Source organism: Pezoporus flaviventris, unplaced genomic scaffold, assembly GCF_033815535.1.
Source record: "Pezoporus flaviventris isolate CSIRO_AGI_PZ_B2104156 unplaced genomic scaffold, CSIRO_AGI_Pfla_v1 ptg000129l, whole genome shotgun sequence".
Lineage (NCBI taxonomy): Eukaryota > Metazoa > Chordata > Aves > Psittaciformes > Psittacidae > Pezoporus > Pezoporus flaviventris.
This window is the reverse complement of record NW_026892677.1, coordinates 3914176-3933028: the sequence shown is the minus strand read 5'-3', so window position 1 is coordinate 3933028 and position 18853 is coordinate 3914176. Positions and strand designations below refer to the sequence as shown.

Below are 18853 nucleotides of genomic sequence, written 5' to 3'. Positions count from 1 at the left end.
TGGAAAATCTGAGATTAGAACATTTCAAACTGGCTGGTTTCAAGTTGCACACATGTAAAGCTATAAATAGGGAGGAAAATGAGCATAAGGAAAGTGAAGAAATAACAAATTGTGGAAAACCCCAGGTTTGTCACTTACAATGGCAAAAGTGAACACTTTCTCCCTTTGACTAAAATTCCAATTTACTATCAGGCTGTTCCAGTTCACTGTTTGATTGCTACAGGTGTTATCTCTGGGATCTTTTAATACCAGCTTGTATTTACATCCCTAGGTGGGGCCCTCCAGGCAGGGTTTCATTGCACAGGGTGGGTTCAGCCTCCTGTGACTTCCCGAGGAGCAGAGAGGGGTCACTTTGACATGCGAGCAGGAATTCAAATGTAACAGAAGAGTTTCAGAGCACTTGAAACCCACTGAGACCCAGCTGCTGATACAAGGGCTGTGCAGCACCTTGATGCAGAGGCAGAAGCTCTGATTGCTTTTCTGCTGCAATCACCACAGCCTAAGCATCCACTCCAGCAGCTCAGAGAGGTTCCAGAGAGCCTGGGCAGGAATGCCATGATGCTGGACTTGACCCACCACCGCCCAAAATCAGCACGAATGGGCAGTAAAAGGGGATAATGCGCAGAGGACATCCACAGAGGAAGCACACAGTGCGATCATAGAATCATCATAGATTGCTAAAAAACTGGTTTGGGTTGGACCTTAAAGCTCCCCCAGCTCCAACCCCTGTCACGGGCAGGGACACCTTCCACTAGAGCAGCTTGCTCCAAGCCCCAGGGTCCAACCTGGCCTTGAACACTGCCAGGGATGGGGCAGCCACAGCTTCTCTGGGCACCCTGTGCAGCGCCTCAGCACCCTCACAGGGAAGAGCTTCTGCCTAAGAGCTCATCTCAGTCTCCCCTCGGGCAGGTTAGAGCCATTCCCCTTGGCCTGTCCCTACAGGTCCTTGTCCAAAGCCCCTCTCCAAGTTTCTTTTTGACCCCCTTAATCTCTTGCTGACCCACCACCTACCATCGATGGTCTTCACCCAATGCCAGGAGTACATCCTGCAGTCACTATACTTGATGCAAAACAACCCAAGTATGAGAAGAAATGACTATTTTTGCTAATGCGGGGTATTTTACATGTCTGGTTACATGCTGTAAGGACATAGCTGAAGTCTATGAGCAATAAGTCCAACTACTGCCAGGCAAGAATTTTGCATGTAGAGTAGGAAATAGCTGAAGGCAAAGGCATCTAAAACAAGAGCAAAGCCAGTGCAAATTCTATCAGCGGTGGCAGCACTTGACGGTTCCTCCAGGCTCAATGTCTAAACTCAGTGTACATCCCCCAGTGGAGGTAGAGTTTGCTCCCCAGAGATGCGAGTCCAGACCATGGACTCCTTTCCCGGCCTAATGTATCCCTCTTTCCCCACCTCTCCTCATCAGGAGCAACCTGGACTAGTGGAAGATGTCCCTACTTGTGGCAGGGGTTGGAACTGGATGAGCTTTAAAGTCCCTTCCAATACAAATCAGTCTGGGATACTAGGATTCTATGACAACAATTAGAACTGAGGGGTAAAATACATATTGCAGCATTTAAATAACATTAGCTGTCCCATTTGAGACGATCCTATACCCTACAACACTGAGGCTTTGGGCAGTGCACGGTGTGGAACTGCAAGCTCTCGGAATCTCGTTAGCACAGCTAAGTGACTGCAGTTTGCCTCCACTTTCTTCTCATTTTAGCTGGAATCTGTCCCCAGCAGAGCACGTGCAGGGTGAAACCAAACTCTAAGCATTATGCTTTGGGGAGATGTACTGCAAGTCTATTTTCTTTTGGAAGAGGCAGGGCGGGTTATTTTACTTAGAAACTGAAGTTCTCAGGATGTTAATATTTCAGGGCAACCTCTGTTTTTGCAGTCGAGAGGAAAGGGTACGGAGAGAGAAGGCAGCCGCCTGGATGTTGGGATTACAGGGCTCCTCAGAAAATCCCGCTGACACAGCTTCCTCTTCATCTTTGTCTCATATCAAGTTAGTAGTCAATGTGTTATTTTAACAGCATGACAACAACTATACAGAATGTCAAATAGTTACCTTTTATCTGGAATTTTACTCCTGCCATATATTTCAATGGAAATATACAACTTAATGTGGCAACATATTTCATGCTGAAATGGGTAATAAAAAAAACTATAGACTGTGCATTTCCCCTAAAACATAAAGGTGGAACACACTGGAAGTCTCTGCTGTTTACTACTCTCTGTCTTCCAAGATCTCCACACCACCCTACTGTGTTTGAACTATAAATATTGCTGGGGATATTTTCAAGGCTTTTATTTCTTTTTTAAGCAATAAAATGTACCCCAACTCCAGAATGTTCTGCCCTGCCTGAGTTTCAGTCCCAGCCTGACATATGGATGGAGATGTAGGACAAACCTTCTTGACTACACTTTGACCCACTGCGTGGGAACTCAGTGTCCCTTGAGCCTGAAGAAGGGTGCTTCCAAATCCCAGGGAAGGAGCAAGTCAGGATCAGGATATTTCACATTAACAGGTGCAAACCAGAACCTCTCTATTACCTCCTGTACGCCTTTAATATCAGACCACCACTGGAGGTACGTGGGGGGAGAAAGGCTTGGAAAATAGGAGCTGCCTTTGGGGCCTCCCCCGTTTGTCAGACACAACGTTTTTAGCTACATGCAAACTGTGAGTTCCCAAGTTATCTCCAGTTGGATACATTTTCCTTTCTAAGGAAACTGCAAGCAGGAAGAAATATTCCCTGCCCTTTTCAATGCACGGCAGCTGGCTAATTACCTAAATTACAGCTTTGTCAATATTACTTCGTTCACTCAACCCCTCTTTGCTGTTAGCAAAAAAGAGCTGGAAGACCCAAACTCTTCCAGATGTTTGGGTTTACCCAAGAAAGCCTTTCTCTTCAAGGGAGACATGATGGCCAGAGCTGTGGTTGTCACCCCATCTACATGGAGCAGCCTCCAGGATGGCTCCATGACAGGGGTCTTTGCATGCAAGGTACTTGTTTAAGTTGCTTTGCCTTGGCCATAACTTAAATGAATAAATAGACACAAATATACCCACTGGGAACATGAAGAGAACAGAACAGTTTTAGAAGAAGGTGAGAACATGACTTATCTTAGAGGAAAGACTTCCAACATTTTTTCCTGCTAGAGGATGGATTTACCTGAGGACCATCAGGTTTCTGGGATTTGCTCTGATGCTGACTCTGCTTGCTCCTTCCTTTCTGTGCATGCTGTTCTTGTCTGAAAGGTACCTCTATCGGTACCTCTGTCTACCAAATGGATGATCAGACTATGCCTTCTGGTGTATCTATCTCAAGCTTTTATGTTTCCAGTAGTCTGGGTCTGCCCTCAAGCAGGATCTGCCTGGCAGTGGTGCACAGAGTGCTGCAGTTAAATCCCAGTGCCATAAACTTTTCCTATCAGTGAGCACTTAAACTGGAATAACTAATTCCAGTTATAGATGGATTAAAAACTGGACAAGGGAGGTGTCAGTAGATGCTTTACTATCTACTATATCTAGTAGATAGCTCTACTAGATATAAAGCTGTGTAAGCCAGGGCAGCTCTTCAAGACCAGAGACTGAGTCAAACACTGCTGTCAACTCACGGCTTGGCAGAGGAGTCTGCAGGTCCTGCTCTTCCCTCCAGTAACATGACTACACTCTTTGCTCCTTGTTGGCTTTTAGGACCTGTACAACATCCTCCAGTGTGCCAAAGCTAACACACAGGATGCCTGACCATCCTGAGACGCAGATGCAAGACCTCAGGGCATGCTCAAAGGTCCGCCAAGCCCTGCTATGTTCATACCAGGGCAGGTCCAACCTAATGGTTCTGACCTTTTCTGGGACAAACATGAGTTTAACGTCTGTGCTGGCTCGGTACATACATGAAGCTTGCAGACATCAAAATAGAAAAAGGTGAAACAGCTGAATTCCCTGCTTTTGCTTTATTTTGTTAATTCCTTTCCATTGCTTCCTCTCTCAGCAAGAAAGCCCAAGCACCCAGGCACCCATCCATCCTGAGCTGGGTGATGCCACCTGATGGCACACATCTGCTTAAAGCAGGCTTTTGCTCTGGGGTCTCGCCTGGGATTACTGCTCAATCTTCCCTGTTGAGCAGCAACCCATCCTCAAAGGCAGTGGGTGCTGGACGCTGGCTCTGCTGCTGGCAGCTCCAACCCACGAGGCTTTGCTGGCAGAGGCAGAGATGAGCAGGTAGCTTCTCCAGTGAGCTCTTGCCCAGCAGCACAGAGGCCAGCAGCCCTGCCAGGAGGGAGCCAAAGCTCCTTATCTGCTCAAAACCTGCTGAGCTGTTTCAGATATCTGCCCTTGATGCGTATGTCATGAAAACTGGAGTGCAGAGCAACAAATGCAACAGCTTTCCCTCTTCCCTCTCCCATGGGTTTGACCCAGCAGCTTCATCACAGTGACTTTGGTTCACCAGGAGATAACCACACAAGGGGATGCAAGAATGGCCAACAGCCCTCGCCCTCTGTGATGGTGCAGAGAAGCAACAAGCTTGGTGTGTAACCATGGTGTCATAAGATGAAGGCATCCTGAAAAGTCCTTCAATACAACCCATTGGAGTTGCCCTTTCACCCCAGCAAGACCTGACCAGCTCTTCGGCACTGGTGAGGTCCTGGTACAGGGTGCCCAGAGAAGTTGTGGCTGCCCCATCCCTGGCAGTGTTCAAGGCCAGGTTGGATACAGGGCTTGGATCAAGCTGCTCTAGTGGAAGGGGTCCCTGCCTGTGGCAGGGGTTGGAACTGGATGAGCTTTCAGGTCCCTTCCAACCCAAACCAGTATGGGATTCTATGATTCTGCTAATGAAAACATCACAGCAGCCTGGGGTGAAACACAAATAACCTGGAAGCGGGCAAATCCAACAATAAGCCAATGGCTGTTTTGGAAGACTCGAAAAATGGTTGAGCAGTGATTTATTCAAGAGATTCAGCAGTTCACCAACTTTGTAAAGCTTCGTAGATGGAAAAAACGTAACAAGTGAGCCTCTTGCATGAATAAAAAATTACATTTTACATAAATTAAATATATAATTTGATTAAACATGTTTATGTCTTTGCCGTGACATTTAGAATAGGAAGTATTCATTTTCTGTTTTGAAAGGGAAAAAACTCTTTCAAATGTAATTTGAAGCTGTCAAACCAATCTTCTTTACAGATCTTTTAAATGTCACATACCTTGGAAAGGGGCTGGCAGATCCCTTTTAAATATGCAATTGCAAACAGTCCAAGCAAAATCAAGAATTTATTAAAATATGCTACTGACATTTATACTGATTAAGTATAGCCCTTTCCTCACTGCCTTCCGATAGACTCCTCTACAAAAGATGTGTCACAACAGCTCCTATTAACGCCAGGCTCGCTGTAATTCCAACACACAACCAGCCCTTCCCAACCGGCAAAATCCAGCTGCCGGTAAAGAGCCTGCCTCTTGTTTTGTGCAGGCATTAACAGGAATTTCTGGTTGCTTTGCATGAAGAATTGTACTTTTTGATGATTTCTTACTGGCATGCTTGAAATTTATAACCAAAAATATTAACTGTGCTTACTTTCGATCAGGTGCTGCACCAAAGCTAATGGCTTTAAATGGCAGAGGGGATTCATCATAAGAGTAAAGAAAACCGACTGCAACTCATGCCAGACAAGTTTAGGTTAGCAACCTGTGTGTTTTGGTTTATAATCATAATATCCATCCTTACATTATTCATTATTCTCCCCAGTTAAATGCATTCCTGGATTTTTTTCCCCATTTATTTTAAGGAATAGAGAAGAGGGACAGAGGAAAACCCTCTCAGCTACTGGTGAATGCTCAAGCGCACCAAAAGGAAGGCAGCTCCCACTCTCAGTCACTTCCTACTGACAGACTGGACGTTTTAGGGTCATTTTCCTTTTTTTTAGATGACAAAGAATTCAATTATTATTTCTCCTCCTCTGTCACCAGGACAGTGAAGGGCATGGGCATAACACTCATTAGCATCAATGGAAATGCCGACTGCAAATTCTCCCCCACAAAGCCACATGAAGAGCAAGGCCATCCCAAACAAGTGTACTCCAATTGGAAAATAAAGTACACCTCCCATTTCTCCCTACCACCACAGGGATAATGTAATGAAGTGCAGAAGATCAAGCTACAATTGCTATATCAAATCTTACTTGTACTCTGTTATTACTCAAGGAGTAACTCATCACCAATTACTCCTTGATGATGAGAATTTGTTGCACTTTATGGAAGGACTTTATCTCAATGTTCTCAACTTTCTGGTGCGTAACACAGCAAAGTACAGCATGGCCAGCGTAACGTAAATCACGATCAGCACCAACTCTGGCTTACTTAAAGCTTACACTCAGTATTTAAAAATCAGAATATGACTAAAGGGACTGTTAGTACTGGGGAAAGCATGTCAGTGCCAGGCAACGGGGACACAACGCAGCCCACTGGCAGCACTCTGCGCTGATCACACCTCAAAAGGCATCCAAAGTGCTCAAAAATAGCCAGGACCATCATCAGCATTTTCTTGGCGGATTCATACATGACATTCATCATCACGCCATAAATGAGTTTAATGTAGTTAAGGATAGAGTGGAACTTTGCATTGGCCTTCAATGCCCAACCTCCCACCACGACACGTGATGCTTTCCCCAAGGTGCCCCTCCATTGAATACTTGCCCATGCACCATGGAAAAAACACACTGGTGGGTTCAGCTTGTGAGGGGAAATGAAGTGACTGCACCAGTCCCCTGACCCTTCCCTCCACCACCCGTTGCAAAGGGCATCCAAGATTTCTGGGAATTCCCAAAGGAATGTACCATACCCTTTGGAACTATAAATACATAATCTCTCAGTGAGCAGCTACCCTCTGGTTTATGATCTACCAATACCTTCTGCTGAAACAACACTGATGATCGGTGTCAAATGTTTAAATAAAACCCATCAAAGTTTAATACCAGAGTCAAGCATGTCCTTTTGATGGGTTTCTCAAACACACAAAGTATGTCACCAACCACCCCTCTGAGTTCTTCCTATTGCTCCCTAAATCACATCTTCTGTATGACCCATGCAAGCTGGACCACCACAGCAGATCCTGCCTGACATCCACCACAGCATTCACACCTGGATAAACTTAACACCACACATGGAAACTAATACAGCCTCTTGAACAACATGGCAAGCACCATACTCCAAGGTGAGAGCACATCTCCTCTGTCCTCTCCAAATCATTTTCCCATCTCCACAAAGACAATGAATCCTTTTGCTAGCTGAGGGAGTGTTGTTCCCATTCCTTACACCTTGAAAGTGCTCCTTGACCAAGACAATGTGGGGATAGCAAGGAACTTTGTATCTTGCCTCTGCTTTTTCTGCTTGCCCAGTTGCTTTTATACATGGTAATACACAAATGCAGGAGCAACCAGACACCCAAGATGTAAATGGGACTATCTCAGGTTCTCCCTTGAAGAGAACACCTCCAAACCCTGAAGCTTGTACTCATGATACGAAGCCTTGGGAGATGTCAGCATGTTGCTTTCCTGCTGACATTCTCCCCCAGCTGCTGCCAACACCTTGACATGCCACCTGGAAAAGGTAGGAGATGTGCCCAATGGGCTTCCCGAAAGCACAGCAAGTCTGATCCATGTCCCAGCGACTCTGAAGCACAATTTTGGACCACATAAGCATCTGGTGTAAATCAGCATCACTCCAGCAGCGTGCAAAGAGCAGAGCCTGGCTCTGTCGGCGCTCCAAGGCGCAGGAGCATCCCTGATTTCCTCTGACAGAATCAGCGCACTCATCACCGACGTTTCCCAGAGCCAGAGCAGGAGGTTTGCCGTTGTTTCCACTTTACTGCATCCTGCTGACCCCGGACACGGCATCAACACAGCAAGTATGGGGTGACAAGGTTTAACAGACAAGGTTGGTGCTGAGAGCCTGCTTCTGCTCTGCCGGCGAGCAACCACAGCACAGACACATCGCAGGAGGCTGGCCCACTGAAGGGCCATGCCAACATCATGCCATCTACGACAGCAGCAGAAGACTCATTAACTCTACTAGGATTGGCTTCTCAATTATGTTTCCACATATGAGCTTTCTATGGCTTCAAACTCCCCTCCACAGTTCTGTCCAAACCTGTCCCATGTCCAAGCATCCTCATCACTTCTTGAGTGCTTCCTAACCCATGTCCAGCAGACCCACGTCCTCCTCCACCTCCATCCGCCACAGAGCCATCACACCAAAAAAGCACCAGCAGCTCCCAGTGTTAGATGTCCAGAACAGACATCGTTTCCCTCCCCTGAATCATGCTATTTGCTTGATTTATGGAATAAAGAATAGGATAAACAGCCATGGAAGGAATATCACATGAAGATAGTTATGGAAAAAATACAGAAACATAAGACAAAGCTCATACAGGGGGTGTGAGTATGCAAGCATCTCTCCTGCCATACCATAATTAACTCAAACCACACTGGGATCACGGAACACGGGCATTATTTTTGTTGATGTGTCTGGTTGGGGTTTGAAAGCTATAGCTTCATGCATTCCACAGCAGAAACTTTACACCCCCAAAACCTGGTACCATTTCTTTTCATTCTTCCTGCCTTTATTCTATTTATTTATTCAGCTACCCCATGTGAAAGACCATAAATTGCACTGCTACTTAAGTCACAGGGGGAATTCCTTTAAACAGAAGTAAAAACTCATAAATAACTTCCTGCAGTCAACAATGCGTTCATTTACTTCTCTGCTTTCAGACTAATCTTCCAGCTAACAAATCAAATCAAGTACCAAAATGTAATTATTCCATTGTGATAATCATCTCCTTCTACTCTGAGCATACCTTGGCTTATTTCTTCTCAAATTAAAATTAGCAGAGAGGCTCAGGCTGGTAGGAGGGAGAGGAGGAAAGGTTATAAAGCATTGATGAAGCTGATGGGTGACATAGAAACCCTGCAACTCGACCGAAGTCCTGTGTCTTGAGCAGAAGGCAGGCTACTGATAGGGTGTTGGAAAAGAAATGATGCTAAATACGATTTAGACTCGACAAAATTTGCTGTTTGTGTCCCAGAGAATGGAACCCACAGACAGGGCCTCGCCGTGTTACACGGCTCCACACCATTACATTGCAGAGTGGCCGCCAGCATCAACAGCAGGGCCAGAAGCATCGGGCTAAAAATAACCCAACAGAAATAAACTCCCCTCGGCTGCCAGGCTCCTGAGGAACCAACTGCACAGGACTTGAGGGGAACAAAACCGATCCTGCAGCCTTCCAAGTGACAGCAGCAGAAACAAAGAGGTAAAAGGCTCATCACTGGCAGCGGGACTGGGCATGGAAATGGAGTGGAGACAGAGCATGGAATCACAGCCTGCCCAAGAGCATCCGCATCCTACTCAGAGCACAGCAGGGAAAGGCAGGAGCCAGCACATTGGGAAGGGGCCAGTGGCCAGGAAAACAGAGACAGAGGGCATCTGGGAGCCCCGCTGTACATCACAGTTTAAGGTATTTTATTACACTGCTTTATTTTGTCATCTTCAAACTAAACTCTCATCACAAGCTTTTTCCATGCAAACACCTTCTGTAGATCATTGAAAGCGTGTAGATCTGTAACACTGCAACGATAAACCATGCCAGGCACACTCAGACATGAACATTTAAAACATTAGCAGTTTAGATAACAAATTATTGTGTTCCAAAGGTTGCAGGCTCCTAAGCCCAATGTGTTGATGGGAGCTCTGGCTCCCACAGCTCTGGGAGCACCATCGCTTTCCAGCCTTGTGCCTCACAAATGCAGCCACACCTCCAAAGCAAACACCTGGGGAGCTTGGCTTCCTTCTCACTCCAACTTACAAGGCTGTTTTTGTATTAGAGAGTTCAGGAAAGGACATCAGAGCCATTTGGAAGTGTTTTGGGTTTTGGTATTTTTATTATCACAGAATCGCAGCCTGGTTTGTGTTGGAAGGGACCTTAAAGCTCATCCACTCCCAGCTCCTGTCACGGGCAGGGACACCTTCCACTAGAGCAGCTTGCTCCAAGCCCCTGTGTCCAACCTGGCCTTGAACACTGCCAGGGATGGGGCAGCCACAGCTTCTCTGGGCACCCTGTGCCAGCGCCTCAGCACCCTCACAGGGGAGAGCTTCTGCCTAAGAGCTCATCTCAGTCTCCCTGCTGCCACTGCCATCAATGAGGGTGAAGAACAGAAAACCAAGAACTGTTGGCAGTGGGTCATTTTGTGAGGGTTTTTTCCCAAGCAGGGCTCAGAATGGTCTCACATCATTGACACCAGGTGAAAACACAACTGCAAGAACTAAACTCTTTGAAAACAGTTGAAAACCAGCCAGAGCCCAACACTGATGTATCTGAGTGCCCTTTTCCAGCACACCAGCCAACAAAACAGGGAAGTAAGAGATGCCAGAGAAGCAGGGGCGGCTGAGAGCTGCGAGGTGGCTGCTCTAGCTTTGGGGTGCATGGACCCAACGTGGGGATGCCCACCCGGCCGGTACCCACACCTACTGCAGGGCAGGGTGTAGGGCAGGAGCCCAGTAGTAGCGAGGATGGAGAGATGGAGAGCAGGATTGCCCGAGCTCTTGGTCTCGCGTAGCACACAGCTACTCCCCAAAGCAACATATTTGTTATGCCTTTTTTTCCCTATCTGCTATTTTCCAGTGCCCAAAACACTGCAGGACACAGAGCATCGCTACATGTACTGCATCCTGCACACAGCAGGAAGTTTTAACATTTCGAGCTGCATCCACCAAACCCTCCAACACATGTATATTTTATTTGATTTACTGTGATACTTTTCTTCCCTCTCTTGAAAGTAATTTTTCACTAAAGCGTAACTGCTTAATTGGCAAGTGTACAAAATATAATTACCCTGCATACAAGTTACAATATTGCTTATGGGAATATCACTGTTGATGCATCCTGCTTTATTTTGTGTTTAATCTCTATTAAGAGAGCTGTACGAAAATAGCTAGGTACTCTTGATTTCATAAACATGACACATCATTCAGTCCTCTGCAAACCAAAGCCCAAACAAATGCAACTGAAAGACAACAGAAAATTCCTGGCCTGTCCTAATGTGTCCCAGTTAATAGAATTATTATGTTTTCCTCTAAAAAAAGTGCAGTGCTCAGGATGCTAAAAACCCACCTCTCCAGGCTTAGGTTTGTCACATCCATCACAGTACCAGAGCGATGTAGGATGTGCTGCATAGGAATACATTGCTTTGCATGACAGCTTTAGGGGTTTCTGTCACATTCCCCACAAGAACTTTTGCAGTCGCATCTTTTATAGTGGAAGGATAAAGAAGGAATGTAGAGACACAGATGCCCATTGTCAATGCAGTGAGCAGTGCCTGGACCCAGTAGCAAAAAACCTCACCCTTTGTGCCCCCACTTCTCCTCAAGTAGGTGAATGCAATTAGAATCATAGAGTCCCAGCCTGGTTTCTGTTGGAAGGGACCTTAAAGCTCATCCAGCTCCAACCCCTGCCACAGGCAGGGACCCCTTCCACTAGAGCAGCTTGCTCCAAGCCCCTGTGTCCAACCTGGCCTTGAACACTGCCAGGGATGGGGCAGCCACAGCTTCTCTGGGCACCCTGTGCCAGCGCCTCAGCACCCTCACAGGGAAGAACTTCTGCCTAAGAGCTCATCTCAGTCTCCCCTCTGGCAGGTTAAAGCCATTCCCCTTGGCCTGTCCCTACAGGCACTACTAAAAGGGTCTCTCCCCATCTTTCTTCCCAGCACCCTGTGCTGCCAAATCTTGAAAGTTTAAAGAATTCCCATTGCATCCGCAGTTCCCACCAAATTCACATCCAGCCATGCCAGCTCCATCACCACTCCAGGGGTAACTCCCTGTTCTGCAAGCATTTACATACGTGAGTAACTTTATGCACAGGAGTAGATGTGCTCTCTGGCAACGGGTCTCACTGGTCTCACAGCTAACTAATATCAGCATGTTTTAAGTGCCTTAAAGGTTTATTTCATTTGCTCGACTAATGAGATTAATGCAACGTTTGTTTGTTTGTTTGTTTAAGCTAAATCATACAAAGCCAAACGTCTAAATGTTCTTAACTCATAGCATTAGCCCAAGCTGTGTTACCATGTGAGCCTGACTTGCTACGTTGCTTTTCTCTTTTCTATGCAAGTAGGCTTATACGAAATTCAACTTGTAGACCTAAAATAACCCGGTGTAAACTCAGCAGATATATACCTGTGTGAATATATATATATATATATATATATATATATATACACACAGACACACATGCACAAAGACGATTTGAAACAACACCCATGCCATGACAGCTTCTTTATATTCAAGCACAACACGGACCAGAGCCCAGCAATCCCACAAACCTCATCCATGAATGATGGATGAGACCTACAGACCAATCTGCAAACTCACCTAAAAGCAGAGTAAATCTACAAACATCCAGATGTAAGTTCTTGCTTCAAAATAGAAATGCTTTTGCACACAAACACATTGGGTTGTTCCAGCCATGACCTGAGCAACGTGATTTTTCAGCCTGGGTTTGAGCTGTTTTGGTCAGTTTGAGCTCCTGTCTGTATTCTTCTACTGAGAAGTTTTCCATAAGCTGGAGTTTTTCCTGGCGTCCCAAAATCTGGAGTTTAACTAAATTCTGCCCAACTACATAAAGCACACAACTATCAAAAAAAAAAATAATTCCTATTTCCTTCCTGTACCTAAAGTAGTTCACATCTGACCAGGCATTAGCCATAAGATGGGCTAACACCGCCCCTTCTAACTCCTACCTAGTGCCAAGTACCTGGTGTTGGTGCAATTCATCCCTGTGACAGACACACCAAGGGAAATGGTGGGAAATGAAGGATCTATGATCTTCCCTGAGTGCTGAAGGTCACATCTTGCAATCTGCACCTTCAGGTCTCTTTGCAAGTCATCCTCTTGAAGAAAATCATTAACGCTGGTGTGGGGGATCTGCAAGCATCTGGACACTCTCATTCAAATGATGGGCTCCCATGGATTTTGAGGTCAGGAGAGACCACTGTGATTTCCAGCCTGACACACTGCACACTAACTTACCTAAATTCATCTCTGCTTGAGCGATGCTCACTCCAGCGAACAGATATCCCTGAACTCAATGTTTCCAATGTGGAGTAACCACCGGCGCCTTCAGCAGCCTCTTCCAGCATCAACAGTGCTGAAAACATGAACCTCAGCCACAGCCTTTGCTTGGCTCCACCTTCCAACTATTGGGTCTTGTTAAAACTCTCCCTACTAGACCCAAGAGCTCTTTATTATTCAGTTTATGATTCTATGACTTTATTTATTTAACCCACGACAACACTAATTGTCTTAATCAATTTACCTTCAAGGCTCTCCTGTATAAGTCAAGCAGCTGGAGGTCCTGGACCCTTCCCCTGCATCCCTTCCCAATTCCTTCAGCATTCCCGGAGCTCTTCGCAGACCCTCCTCAACAGTCTCTGGGCCCACGTAGGCTACCACATCCCTTTTCCAGCTTGGCAGCCAACTGCAAACTCAGGCAAGAAGCACACAAGACCTTTGACCATAATATCTTATTAGCAGCACCGGCTCGTGACTCCTCGCTCCTCTATACAGACATGATTTCTCCAGACGGCATCCTGGAAGTAGGGCCTGCATTGCTTGCTCTCAGACAGAGAGATTTACAGCCGGCCATCTGAGAAGTATTACCTGCTTGTATCCAGGCAATACAAATTGCTTTCACCAGCGGTCACTCCTTTTCAGTGTTTACCACTCTCCCAATCTTAGTGACATTTCAAGCTTTAGCCATGGTGACTCTGCCTTATCACAGGCTGCTCACAAACACAGTAAGCAGTGTAAGGACCAGAAATGAGCGCTCAGAGAGGCGGCTAGAAATGGATGCGTGGAAATTCTTTCTGATTTTACAACTGCATTTTGATTTTACAACTGTATTTTGAGAGCTGACACCGCTGAGTCTCAGTTTTGCACATCCCCAGCCAAAACAGTGGTGCTGTACCAAGCTGCATCTCTTGCTGAATTTTAAGTTCGTAGAAATCCCTGTAGTTCCCTGTTTCAATCCCATCGATGAGCTCTTTAAATGTAAAAAGAAAAGTTAGTTCTAAAGGGTGTGCTGCCCCTAAACTCACGCTGATGGAGTGCATCACTGTCCTTCCCCCCTTCATTAAACAAGTCCCCTCCCAATGATTCGAACTGTTGTTACTCAGCCTGCCCCTTTTATTGCTTGTCTATAATACTACACCATGAGCACTGCTACAGCTTGCAGGGAATTCTCCAGTATTTCAAGACTTAGTAAAAAAATACACATTAGTGGCTTGTTTCTTCTGTAACCCTCTTCAAAGAGAGACACCGGGGCTGATGTTCAAAGGTCTGACTAAAGCAGCGGCTGTTCGACATTCACTTCTACCACAGTCTCTAAACATACCATCACTTTTCCTGCCAAACAAGCATAATAATTTTGTCTTTGCTATTAACTTCACCTAGTAACCTGCTTGTATTTCTAATATTTTACACAAACTCCTTGTTGTTCTCATCATTACCAGCCGCAGCTTCTCCCCGCATCCCTTTGCCTCTCTCCTCAAGCTCTGATTTCTGTTCTCTGCTCTCGATTCCCCTCTCAAACACTTGGATGTGCAGACATTGACTGTATCGTAAGGGCTGTGCACCTCACCTTGGTGTCCAGCTCCTTAAACAGCCCAGAAGGACAATGGATGAAGGTGACATGTGCAAGCAGAGACCCACTTGCCCAGATTCTCCCTCCTGATACATCATTCCGTTACAGGAACGACCACAACAAAAATCACTGGCCACAACCTCAGTGCCTGGAGCTAAACAAGAGTGAGATTCCATACTCCAAGCAAGGCTGGAACTAGGATTTAGTGAAGTTGGGTCACCTCCAAGAGAGCACAGATTCAAGAAGTACGTCAAACTGATGGCCAGACAAAACTGAAACTGCACTTTCTCTCCCCAAATCTGTCTATGCTGCTTCTTTCTAATACTCGTAACTTTGGTTGTCCAGATAATAGATACGTGCTTTCTGCTCTTCAGACATTGCAGATGGGAAAAATATGTCATCCTGGCTCTTCTCCTAGGAATAACATTACAGAGCATAAAAACCCTGTGTCCTTCTAGGAATGGAAAATAGGTAGAATAGGGATTTCATCTGAGAAACACTGTTGTTACTAGCAGAGGGCAAGAACTGAAGTTAGGGTAGGTATTCTAATACTGAGTGTCTGGATACCCTAATTCTAGGCTCAAATCTTGCACCGCACCATTTTTGTATTAAACATAAAACCTGCAGGAGCTTGTGCTGTGGGCTCATAGAATGCCAGATAACAGCAAGATCATGAAAGCTAATGAAAAGGTGGAGTTTTTCCCCATATATTGAATTAATTTCATGCAGAACTAATCACAGCAAAGCTGAAGTCTTACAACTTTTAAGTGTAACATCTAGAATTTAGCCTAATTACTTTGCTTAAATTGCTGATTTCCTCCACATCCCCTCTCAGGCAGAACCTGGTTTTCAGCATAAAACTAATAAAACCCTCAACACTTTATGGCAGCTCTACAGGTATCACTACTCTTGTATTTGGCCTAGCACATTTTTAAAGGGGGATTTACAGGGTTTTCCCTCCAGCTAACAGGAACAAAGGCCCTTCCCCACACACATGTATCGTCGTAAAACCAAAGGGTTTGCTGATAAAAGCAAGGAGGAAAGCTGAGATGCAGTAATTCAAGGGGCCTGCAGAAGGCCAACCTTTCATTAGAATCTTCATCTGGAACATAAACTATGAGCTCCTCACACCCAAAGTGTTTTAGTGAATCACCTGTACGGGAATAAGGCAGCTACAGAGACCTCACACTCTGGGGAAGCCTCAGCCAGGTACATATGCAGATGTAAGTAAGCGATGTGGGATGCAGTAAGAGAAAAGATGCAGGAAAGCCAGGAAACCTTCTGGACAAACCAGTGGGGCAGAAAGGGAATTGTGTTTTGAGAAGGGAGGGACCATGTTCCCTAAACATAATCCAGAATATCCACCAGGGCAGGCTGAGGACCTGTAGCGCTCATTGCATCCCACGGCACGACACCCACTGTCTGTGCAGGAGTCAGCCCTGGGATGAATTGTTGGGTTTGGTTATTTCCTACCCTAACAATGATGCTGTCAGCTCCATAAGTATGTCAGCTGTGTGGAAACTCGGGGATTTCCATCCCCTTCTACCTCATTTGGGGCTGACCCTGCCCTCCTTGCACACCTACTGCTCTTCCCAAAATCCACCAGCATCTCAAAGTGGTTCAACCACACTCCCAGCCAGGGTCCTTTATACCTTGCAGAGCCGTACATTATAGTTACCACAATAATAACCAAAAGCTAGCCTCATTTTGGACTATCCTACGATTTTTTGCCAACTTCCTCAGCACAGAAGCTCCTCTTTTTCCAAAGTGAACGGGTCACTATGAAAAATGATAGGCAGCATCCATGCCATATCTGTTATATTTAGCAACGGAGAATCCATCTGCATTATTCCTGGTCTCATTAAAGACTTGGCTCCTTGTAAATATTATGTCTCTAATCCACACATTCTCCCTCTGTGCTGTGCTTCAGGGTCTATTTAAGTAATAATTGGTATGCAACGTTGCAAAGAAATAGTGGCTGAGTGTTTGACAACATTACACAAGTTAATGGACATGGGAGCAACCACGGCAGTTCTGGTGTGAAAAATCAACTCAGAGGTTGCTACCAGCATCCCTGCAAATAGCCAGGGTACCTGGGTCCAAAGATGGGTGTGATTTGGTCAACCTTGATTTGGTCACCATGGTGGTAAAGGTTCTTCCTCATCTATCGCTGCTCAGACTGCTGGTGGGGATTAGGAAGAGGACCTAAGGGGGTGAAGCAGAGCCCCACATTCAATGACTGAGCAGGCTGCTTTAACCATATAAACCCTTCTGCTGGCAGGAGGGACAGGCAGAAGCCCAGAAGGAAGCAGGGCAGTTACTTTCACCAGGCCCACTGGTTTTTATTGGCTTGAAGAGCACATGGAACTGCTGCCAGATAAGGCTGGAGGAGCAAGTCATTAATAACTAAAATCTACCACGGATGTATTTGAGTAACTTGGGCTTTGTTTGCATTTTACAGTCAAGTCCCAGAGCAGATGGGACTTTACAGAAACACGTCAAGGTGCCTACCCTGATCCACCTGGAGGACCACCTATTTGAAAAACAAGGCTGGATTATCCCAAATAACCGTGCAATGCAAAGGAACACAGCTCCCATTGCCTGTGGAGCGGGGGGACCCAGGAACGTGATGGCATCCTCGGGGCTGTCCTACCCTGGCACAACCACAGAGCAGAGACCAGCCTCCAGCACCCCCCAGAGCAGGTTCTGCTCCCGGCTGGAATTTCAGGATGGGATTAAAACTCCCTAAACATTCCTGAAGTTGGCAATGCCACAATGCAGCGGTACCGATGACCTCCATGAGGGGTTGATGGCTCCACCAAAGTCAGTGCTAACAATTCCAAGCCTTCCCCGTGGTCGCTGCAGGGCTCTGACAGCGGTTACATGTCCACCCCTAAGGATCTGCATGAATTCTCCATAGACAACATATATGTGAAACACCCAAAACCATGAGTGGCAGTGATGGGAACGGAGCCGATGTGATGACATGTGTACCATTGAGGGCATCCTCTGCAGCACCACAGCTTTAGTGTTTGAAGGAAAATACCACGCTTCCCCTCCTCATGCAGGACATGTAATTACAGACCTCAGCCCAGCCAAAACAAACTCCATCCCACCAGCATTGAACTTCAGGACACACAGGTGCAAACCTCTCCATCAGACCACTCTGGTACCACCCCACGTTTTTCCCCTCCAACTATTCCAGCTGTATTTCTTTTTAATAACCCCATGGATCATATAACCCAGGCACTAATAAATCATTACAGGGCAAGAAAACACCAACAACTCAGCCAGCAGTACCACCAAGAACTTCCCATGCACACCACCGTGTCCCCCCCTCACCAGACCAGCTAAAACAAACCCAACAGACCAAAATGAACCACAAAGCCTGTGACTATCTCACCATCTCAACACGGCACGTTCAGGCAGGGAGTCAAATGTAGAGACTGGAGCAAACTGGACTCAGGCCCCTCTTGCCTTGAAGATAAACATGACAAAATGGGATTCCTGTTTCTCAACAGGTCTAGTACCTCATTCTGAACGAGAAGTCTTCATCTTTGTAATCTCACCATCATGTTCCCCAGTGTGACATCCCTCCAGCATTACCACCTCAGAGAGGAGAAACACAAAGTAGTTTACAAACTGCAGGTGTTTATTCCTGTAAAAACAATTCCGGGTTCCTAAGAAATCACCAGGGATCACGGTGCAAGACAAGAGGAGCGCAGGCTCCTAAAGCATCATCACTTGTTGTAGGACAAACTAAATAACAACTGATTCTTCTGTGCTCTGGTAACAAAACCTGACCTTGACTTCACAGCAAGTGCTACCTGGTCCTGGCACTCTAAACCACCAGAGATTCCGGTCTCCTCACCACAATGGGGCTGAACAGAAGAAGATGCGCACGGCACAGTAAGAAGGCTTGGGCATGGCATTTTTCATCCTTTCACCTAAAACTTGTATTTATTTCCTGTAGCAAAAGGGAAGGAACAAAAAAAAACAAACCACAGGAACGTGGGGGAAGGAATGAGAGTTGGCTCAGGCGTACCTGGGTGTGATGAACTCCGTTTTAGAGCTCTATCTTCCACTGGTGGGGAAAACACCAATTCCTGGCTAAAATGTTTGTGTTGTCCCAGTGCAGAGCAAAACCAGC

The 18853-nt window shown here is 46.1% G+C and overlaps 1 protein-coding gene and 1 long non-coding RNA gene across 4 annotated transcripts in view; one reads left to right on the top strand and one right to left on the bottom strand.

The window, feature by feature from the left end:
- CTBP2 (C-terminal binding protein 2) overlaps positions 1-18853 on the bottom strand; it is a 139689-nt gene that overhangs the window by 117218 nt on the left and 3618 nt on the right. Inside the window, exon 1 of one of the 3 annotated variants that reach the window (XM_061478584.1) lies at positions 16797-16894. The exons of the other annotated variants lie outside the window; for them this stretch is intronic. The gene's annotated coding sequence lies outside the window, so the exon portion shown is untranslated. Of the gene's footprint in view, positions 1-16796; positions 16895-18853 lie in introns of those variants that run through there. 3 annotated transcript variants of the gene reach the window in all.
- On the top strand, positions 8947-18582 carry LOC133282576 (uncharacterized). Its single transcript, XR_009747662.1, has 3 exons — positions 8947-9321; positions 16634-16792; positions 17165-18582. It is a non-coding gene; the product is annotated as an uncharacterized LOC133282576 (long non-coding RNA).